We start from the raw sequence: 10019 nt of genomic DNA on the forward strand, positions 1-10019 counted from the left end.
CCTGTAGCATTTCTCAAAGTCTGGATTTCCCTGGTGCAGGTGAGCCCATTCTCTGTCTTTTGTATTTGTGGCCTATTTGCAGCCGGATTTATGCTCACCCCATTAGATTAGAGTTTGATCATGTTGGCAAGATTCAGTGGGTGATGTGATTGATCTGTTATTGGTGATGAATACTATCCTATTGTCGCTCTTATGTTGTTAATTTTTTAAATTAGTTTTTTAGAAATAGGGGTCTCATTTTGTCACCCAGGCTGGAGTGCAGTGGCTCCACCATAGCTCCCTGAAGCCTCAAATTCCTGGGCTCAAGTGATCTGCACACCTCAGCCTCCTGAGTAGATGAGACCACACACCACCACACCCAACTTGTTTTCTTCTTTGAGATGAAGTCTCGCTCTGTGGCCCAGACTGGAGTGAAGTGGCTTTGAGACCCAAATGCTAAAATACCTGTGAGCAGCAGGGCATACCTCCTCAGTAACAGAGCTGAGCCACAACCCTCCACAGACACCATACCAAACACCAGATCAGGCCAGCAGTGAGGGACAAAGACCTTGGTCTGGAAGGGTCTTGCCACCTGAGCTCACAAGGGGATTTTTGTTATGCTTCTTTTTATTATTACTATTATGGTGGGGTTGGGGGTCCTTAGTGCACAAGAAACACTCTGGGAACCAAAAGTCAAGATCTAGGCTCCAATGCCTTCTCTGCCCTTGCTGTGTGACCTTAGGATGGTACCGCCACCTCTCAGAGCCTCAGCTTCCTTTCCCTTCTGTAAAATGGAGAGTGTAACAATACCCACCTGGCAAGGGAGTCCAGGGAAGTCAGTGAGCTCCTTCTTGTAAAGAGCTGATCTCTGCACGTGGCCCCGGGTCACGAATTTGTAATGGGGATTGAAATTACTGATAAGTGGCCAGGTGTGGTGGCTCACACTCATAATTCCAGTACTTTAGGAAGCCGAGGCAGGTGGAACACCTGAGGTCAGGAGTTTAAGACCAGCCTGGCCAACGTGGTGAAACCCCATCTCTATGAAAAATACAAAAATTAGCCGGGCATGGTGGTGTGTGCCTGTAATCCCAGGTACTCAGGAGGCTGAGGCAGGAGAATCGCTGGAACCCAGGAGTTGGAGGTTGCAATAGGGTGAGATTGTGCCACTGCCCTCCAGGCTGGGCAACAAGAGTGAAACTTTGTCTCAAAAAAGCAAGCAAGCAAGCAATTACTGGTAACCTTATAGATTCTCAGAGGACACAAGGGACTCAGAGGGGGGACCACACCCATCCTCACATAGAGGGGAGCAGTCTATCTACCCAAGACCACACAAGCACCGGCTGTCAGCAGCTGCATCTCCCCAGCCTCTCCATTATGGCGCCAGGCTTCTGACCTGCCCTGGAGGGGCCCTTGGGCCTCCCCCTACCACCTCCTGCCCCTTCCTCACTTTAGCTCTTCTTTGTGGCCCCTGGTTATGACCAAAGCCTGGGGACCTTACGAGTTTGAGGCAGCCTGAGCTGCTGTCTGTGCTTTCACCCAGAGCCAGAGCACCAGGCTCCATGTACATCAGCTGTGATTCTCCACTGCTTCAAAACCACCTAAGGTCTGGCTGGTTGTGCGTGTGGAAGAGGGGGTGCTTTTCTTCCTCCAGGATGACACAATAGATTGAAAAGTACATGGGAAGCTGAGTGCAGTGGCTCATGCCTGTAATCCCAGCAATTTGAGAGACTGAGGTGGGTGGATCACCTGAGGTAGGAGTTCAAAACTAGCCTGGCCAACCTGGTGAAACCCCATCTCCTAAATGTACAAAAATTCACTGGGGGTGGTGGCATTTGCCTGTAATCCCAGCTACTCGGGAGGCTGAGGTAGGAGAATCGCTTGAATCCAGGAAGCAGAGGTTGTAGTGAGCCGAGATCACACCACTGCACTGCAGCCTGGGTGACAGAGTGAGACTTTGTCTCAAAAAAAAAAAAAAAAAAAAAAGAAAAGTGCATGGGCTCTAGAGGCAGAGAGATGGAATTGAATCCCAGCTTTTACTTCTCAGCTCTGTGCCCTTGCACAAGTTCACTTCTCTGAGCCTCAGTTTTCTCATCTGTGAAATGGGAACATCTGGCTTGCCGGGAGTCTTAGGATAACTGGGGAGTGTCTGGCACGTAGTAGGTGCTCAACGTGTGTGCTTTCTCGTGGCCATCTAAGAGGCCTAAGGGCTGCCCTCCTGCCCTTCACCCACAATTCCAGCGACCGCCTCTTAAATGGCTACTCAGGTTGATAAGGAGGCACAGGTGAGGGAGCCAGGGTGGATCCACACCCACCCACGCCCCTTGTTAGGAAAACAAGCCTTTAATGCCTGGTCCTGCTGCTTTTGGCTGAGAGCATAAAATGGGACCCAGAGCCAACCTCTCCCTTCCTTAAGGCACGCCAAGGCAATAGTGTTTAAAAGGAAAGGAGGCAGCGGCATGGAGGCTTCAGAGACTGAGCCCTTCCTATGGCAAGGAGGGAGCTAGTGGGGCCCACGCTGAGGGCCATCTGGCAGGTGTTCCATTCTACCTTCCTCCTGGGGACCTGCAGCCTCATCATCAGTGATGTCTTCAGGTTCACTGTCCCCAAGCTGCTTAGGTGAGTCCAGACTTCAGGTGCTCTGCTAAGGCTGGTGGTCTATTAATGACATCCCTCCAGGGTCAGGGGGCTTCAGCTCTCCTGCCTCTGCCTATAGATGTGGTGCTCGGGACACTGGAGAGGAGGTGAGAATGATACTGAGGAAGGGAAATGATTAATGAGAAAGTGACTGACCATCAGAAGGGCAAATAAGCAAGCTGTTACCTGACTGCATCAATTAGCTTTTGCTATAAAATGCTTCAAAAATGAGTGGCTTAACATTACAAGCATTCATTTATTTAATTCATGGTAATGTGGGTCAGTAGCGTGGGCTGGGCTCAGCTGGGTGGTTCTTTTCTTGGCTGGGTTTTTTCATGTGCCTGCAGTTGTGTATCTGAAGCCGGGATGGCTGTCTCTGTTCCATGCGGGTTCCCATCCTCTAAAAAGCTAGCTCAGACTTGTTCATGTGGCTGCTTGGGAGGGTTCTAAGCAAAAGGCCAAAAGCCACATTTTCTCTTGAGGCTCAGAGCTGGCATAGCTTTATCTCCACTGTACTCTGCTGGTCAAAGGTGGTTTTGTGGCCAGCCCAGATTCAAGTGGTGCCTGCTCAGCTGCCATAACAGAGCATCACAGACTGAGTAGCTTCAACAACAGAAACGTATTTTTCTCATGATTCTGGAGGCTGGAAGTGCCAGATCAGGTATCTGCAAGTTGGTTCCATCTGGGGCCTCTGCCCTTGTCATGCGGTTGGCCATCTCCTCCCTGTGTCATCATATGGTCTTTCCTATGTGTGTGCCCTGGTGTCTCCCTGTGTGTCTACATTTTCTCCTTTTATAAGGACCCCAGTCAGTCTGGATGAGGGCCCAGTTTAATGACCTCATTTTAACTTCATTGCCTCTTTAAAGGCCCTATTTCCAAATACATTCACATTCAGAGGCACTGGGGGTTGGGGCTTCGACATAAAAATTTTGTGAGGACACAATTTAGCCCATAACAAGTGAGGACAAAAACACCATCTCTTGATCTTGAGGAGCTGCAGTCAGATTGAAAAGAAGCATGGACAATGGGGGAAATAACTGAGATCCTGATTGCAAAAAAGCCAACCACTCTGACTGATCCTCCACACCTGGCCTGGTTTGGGCAAAGGCAACACACATGGGCACGTCTTCTCACCAGCTGTACCTTCTCTTTCCCCTGCAAGCCTTTTCCTGAATTTATTGGTGATCGTAAGCCTCCAGCCTGGAAGGGCTACCTCCTTGCCATGCTGATGTTCCTCTCAGCCTGCCTGCAAACGCTGTTTGAGCAGCAGAACATGTACCGGCCCAAGGTGCTGCATATAAGGCTGTGGTCAGCCATCACTGGCCTGGTGTACAGAAAGGTAAGCCCCAGGGGACAAGTGCAGGCCTTCCAGCTGGAAAAGGAAACATCACTCAGCTGGTTGGTAGTAATGCTATCAGCAGCTGAGAACACGTTCAGTCCTTACTTATTAGAGTCACTCAGGATATATTCTCACTTCCTTTGTTATTTCTTTTTATTTATATGTATTTATTTTTTTGAGACAGAGTCTTGCTGTATTGCCCAGGCTGGAGCGCAGTGGTGCAATCTCGGCTCACTGCAACCTCCACCTCCTGGGTTCAAGCAATTCTCCTGCCTCAGCCTCCTGAGTAGCTGGGATTACAGTCACATATCACTATGCCTGGCTAATTTTTGTATTGTTAGTAGAGACAAGGTTTTGTCAGGTTGGTCAGGCTGGTCTCGAACTCCTGGCCTCAAGTGATCTGCCTCACCTTCTTAGGTATTTCTTTAAGGTCTTGTGTGATGTGCGCCTGGGACCTCTCTGACCTCATCATGTCTCACACACATGCCCCCTCCCATGCTCACTCTCCAGATGTATAATGACATGTATCTATTATTTTTATAGGATAGAACAGTTTCACTGCCCTAAAAATTCTCAATACTATGCCTGTTCATCCCTCCCTTTCTTCCTAGCAACTCCAACCACTGATCTTTTCTATCTTCACAGTTGTACTTTTTTCAGAAGAGTCATATAGTTGAAATAATACAGTGGATATATTTTTGACTAGTTAAAAAATTAAAGTTCTGTGGTAACTGAATGTGGTCATTTAAGATATGATAAAAATAAAAACAAAAGGACAAAGTATAAGATATTTAACTGTGCTTTACATATTTAGAAAACATAATTTATGTAGATATTTGCCACATAATGGAAAGGGTTGAGTAAATGACACCATGCATTACCACACAGCACAAACTGGAGCATCTTGGTTTATGGGGTGGGTTCATATGGACTCTCTGTTCCTTGGAAGGTAACAAGTCCAAGAGGTTGTGCTTGATAAAACTGGAATCACAAAGTCTTCTATATGTACTTTCAGTTGGAAATAAGACCAGGCAGTGAATGCTATAGGGAAATACCCATGCTCCTCACGGATCCTCTTCCTTTGAGGGATGAGTTTGAAAACAGTCTGTATTATGATGACATGACTCACCTATGACTAGATTCTCTTTCATGAGGGATGGCAAGGAAATCACACAATTTTACTTTATATGAGGTTAAAGAATTTTTTTCTCCTAGGGAGAGGGGAAAGCATTGGCGCATTCTCGTAGCAAGAGGGCATTGATAGTTTTCCTTCTATATATTTTTCACATCAGATAGTACTGCCTGGCAGCCTGCCACACCTCCCCAGTGTTTCTTAAGCTTCTCTCTGAATGTGAGGTGTGATTCGGAGTGGATAAACTCTTAAAGTCATGATCTTTCCAGTGGTTCTTTCTGTGGGAGGTAAAATGGCAGGTGAATTTGGGCCTTGTTATACGTGGAGCTGAGCATATAGCTACAACTAAGTAAACCACCCAGCACCTTCCCCAGAAGAGTATTAGCCAGAGTAACACATTGATCTCTCTTGAACTCTTCCCCACTGGCAGCTGGAAAGTTTTTGCAAGGATCCGTCTTTCTGGTCTGATTCCTGTTTTGCTGGCTTCTGGTGACAAGTTGTTTTATCCAACCTGAGCAGTTTTAACTGCAGAGCTAGGGAGGCTGTGTTGCGTTCAACAAAATAAGTGCAGTAGTTAAGACTCCCAGTAAATGCCTGAAACCCCAAATAGTACTGAATCACATACCATTTTTTCTACACATATATATCTATGATAGCATTTAGTTTATAAATTAGGCACAGTAAGAAATTAACAGCAAGTCATAATAAAATATATTGTTATGGTTCTTACCCTTTTTCCTGTGATGATGTGAAGTGATACAATGCCTGTGTAATGAGATGAAGTGAGGTGAATGAGGTAGGCATTGTAATGCAGTGTTAGGCCACTATGCACCCCCTGAATCTAACTCAGAAAAAAGATCATGAGCTGTGAGTGGCCCTGGACCTCCAGGCCTTAATGATGTTGGTGGCTGGCAACAGAAGGGGACCGTGTTGATGACTAATGGGTGAACAGCATATGCAGTGTGGATGTACTGAACAAAGAGATAATTCACATACTGATCTGGATGGACGGGGCTCAAGGTTTCATTGCACTTCTCAGAATGGTGCACTAAAACTTATGACATGTTTAATTTCTGAAGTTTTCCATGTGATATTTTTGGAATACAATTGACTATTAGCAGTAACCACAGAAATAAAAACTGAATGTAAAAATCTGTGTTTGGGCATTGACCCATTTCTTGGTGTACAATTGTTAAAATTGTTAGAAATTCCAAAATTGTCTTTTTGTATGTTAATAATTGATGGCTGGAAGCCCCTATGTAGATTCAGGATGGCAACTGGTCATTCTCATGAAGACATTGATTAGAGGGTTGAGATCTCCTATCTCTGCAGACTCTGGAGCGAAGAGAAAGCCTGAGGGTTTTCAGTTACCAACGGCCAGCGATTTACTTAATCAGTGGTGCATAGGTAATGAAAAGACCCAAAGGAACTGGGCTTAGAGAGCTTCCAGTTCACTGAATACATTGAGGTTCCTGGAGGATGTGTCCTGGGAGGGCACGTAATCTTCGTCCCACTTCCCCCACTCTTTGCATCTCTTCATCTGTACCTTTTGTAATGTCATTCATAGAAAACTGGTAAATGTGTTTCCCTGAGTACTTTGAGCCATTCCAGCAATTCATTTTAACCCAAAGAGGGAGTCCTGGGAACCTCAATGAACCCCAAATTGAAGCCAGTTGGTCAAAAATTTTGGAGTTTCAGATTTAGGACTGATGTAGGCAGGCAGTCTCATGGGACTGAGTCCTATAGCTGTGGAATCTGATACTATCTGTAGATAGAGTATGAGAGCTCAATTAGAGGACACCAAGCTTGTGTCATCTGCTGAAATGATTGCTTGCTTTTTGGTGGGGAAACACCCTCCACACGTTTTCTTCTGGAAGCCTTCTTTGTTGATGATTGTTGCTGTGGTGTGAGAGCAGAGAAAAACATGGCGAGTATGTCTTTTCCACACAGGTCGTGGATAAGGGAACTACTGTCTACTCTGTTTTAACTGCCCTTCATATTTTGGTTCAGAAATCATGCTCTTTAACACTGGTCACTCATCACACCGGTCCTGATAACAATGACATTTTTAGTCAATTTCATATGGTTTGTCTAAGATGACTTGTATACTGAAGTTTACTTGTAGATATCAAATTTTGATAAAATTTATTCTTTGCATTTAATAAATACAAAGCAAGGGAACTAAGAGTTCTTACTGCTCTAATCACATACCAATAGGTATAATTTATATTAGTTCTAAGAAGGTCTCAGGTATGCTCCCAAAGGAATGCTTTGTAACAAAGCATCAGTCCTATACTTTAAAGAAAAATGGTCTAAAGCCTGTACACAAGTGTGCATAATTTTTTTTATAAAGGTAGAGTCTTGCTATGTTTCCCAAAGGGGTCTCAAACTTCTGGGTTTCTCAAGTTATCCTTCTGCCTCCATCTCCAAGTAGATTGAAATTACAGGCATGCATGACGTTGCCTTCTTATGTTTTTAATGTTCTATATATTTATTATTGATTTACAATGCATTTTACCTTTTCCTTTAATAAATCCTGGGAGTTCTGATGAATCTGCAGCCAGGTAGGATTTTACAGATTTAAAAAATTTGATTAAGGAAGTATAGATGGAAGAAACTAATATCTGTTGAGTGTTGTATTCTGGGCTAACCACCCTATTATGTGCTATGCATTGATCTCAGAAAGCCATCACAACATCAGTGTTCTTATAACCTACTGTTTATTAAATAGGCAACTGTGGTTTAGAGAGGTTGGTTAATTGGCTCACGACCCCATAGTTTAAAAAGTAGCTGACTCACAGTTAAACCATCAGCCTGCCTGGCTTCCAAATCTTTCTTTTGCTCCTCAGCAAAGATGAATAAAGATCTGTGCAGCAATTGGATCAAGATATATGTTAGAATCAGATTAATTAGTATAGTCAAACCTAGTTATATGTTAGCTCTCATTTAAGGTTTTTGTGAGAAATGAGGTTGGTCTAAGAGTTTGTCCTAATAAATTCAACAATTTCAGTGGTAACCAGTATCTTTACCATCAAAGGCTTTAGGGCAGTGTAAAGGTTTGACCATAGGATTGTAAATTTTACAAAACCAAGATTAGACAAGTCTTAGAGAGAAATTATTTGACTTCCCAGTTTGGTTTTCCCTTTAGGCTAGTATTTCTGCCTACTTCCACAATACCTTTTTTTTTTTTTTTTTTTTTTTGAGTCGTGTTTTCTTTTTCCACTACATTTCTATAACCTTCTCTTGATGTTCTCTGCTTTTGGTGTTTGTTTTGTTCTATTATTTTTTCAAATTCTGCTGGCTATGTATCCCCAGTTTTCCTGTAGACAATCAAAAGCATGAAGAGTTTCAGAATTTTAAGGAATCATAGGACTAATTAACCTCTAGTACTTCAATGTGTGTTAAACATTCTGGTCAAGTGTTTCTCTAGATAGGGAACCTGAGACTCAAATAGATTAGGATAGTTTTCTTCTTGGACATAGGAAGTGGCAGAAATGAGATTTAAACTCATTTTAAAGGCCAGTACTCACCCTTCTTTTTTTATTTTATGGGCATTTGTTGTTGTTGTTGTTGTTATTGTTGTTGTTGACAGAGTCTTGCTTTCTCACCAAGGTTTGAGTGCAGTTGTGCAGTATCGGCTCACTGCAACCTCTGCTGCCTGGGTTCTAGTAATTCTCCTGCCTCAGCCTCCCAAATAACTGGGATTACAGCCATGCAAGGGTGGCTCACACCTGTAATCCCAGCACTTTGGGAGGCTGAGGCAGGCGGATTATGAGATCAAGAGATCCAGACCATCCTGGCCAAAATGGTGAAAATCTGTCTGCTAAAAATATAAAACAAATTAGCTGGGCATGGTGGTGGGCACCTGTAGTTCCAGCTACTTGGGAGGCTGAGGTAGGAGAATTGCTTGGACATGGGAGGCGGAGGTTGCAGTGAGCCAAGATCGTGCCATTGCACTCCAGCCTGGTGACAGAGCAAGGCTCTGTCTCAGATAATAATGATGATGATGATGATACAAAGGGGAAGGGAGTCTAGTGTACCCAGTGGATAAAATGAGGATGAAATTAACTGGTGAACACAGTGGAATTGGCTAAGAGTGGAATGAGCAAGAGAAGGCTAAGTTTGAAGAGAAACAACACTGGATTGGATAGGAATATGGATTCTTCAGTAATAGATCAGAATATTGGAGTTTATGACAAGTTTAATAAAGATAAACTACAAAGATGAAGAACACAAGATGTTGGGAGTTTACAAAGGCACATTAAAATAGACAGTTCAAGGGAGCATTAAACAGGTTGCTTTTTTTTTTTTTTTTTAAATCAATAACCGACAAACTTGAAGAATTTTACTGAAAGATGCTAAAACATTTTGAGACATTGGGAAGAATCTCTACAGCAGATAGAAATGTAGTATCATGTGCTTCCATTCTGACTTACAGAAGGGTGGCTTAGAGCTTCTTGAGCACTAGGGGCTGGAGATTGCTGAACTACATAGACCTATAGCCCAGGGCAGGTGCCTCCTCACCTCTGCTTCTTTTCATAATTCACTGATGGCCTTCCAATGTTCATGTAGGCTGGGTCAGGGGCATGATTCACTGGCCAATCAGTTGTGAAGTTCACTTGGGTAATTGGAGATGTGTCTATGCTGGGGGCAGCTGATGGAGACTCTGGTTAGCTTGTTATTCAGGAACAGGGATATAGAGCGCTACTCCTGGTCATTTGAGGCCATCCTTTCAGGAATCTGTGCTTTCATAGAGTGAAGATTTGAAGATTGGACACTGCCATGGAGGCCTGCACAAGTGGAACCTGGAAGCCCATAGGAAGAAAGATATTTAGATAGTATTTAAGGAAATAGAGGTAAAACTACCAGGACTCTATTTTTCAAGCAGTCTCTCTCCTTGGATATTTGACTGCCTATGAAGGTTTTTTTTTTTTT

The sequence above is a fragment of the Cebus imitator genome, unplaced genomic scaffold (genome assembly GCF_001604975.1).
Source record: "Cebus imitator isolate Cc_AM_T3 unplaced genomic scaffold, Cebus_imitator-1.0 Scaffold688, whole genome shotgun sequence".
In the NCBI taxonomy this organism is placed as follows: Eukaryota; Metazoa; Chordata; class Mammalia; order Primates; family Cebidae; genus Cebus; species Cebus imitator.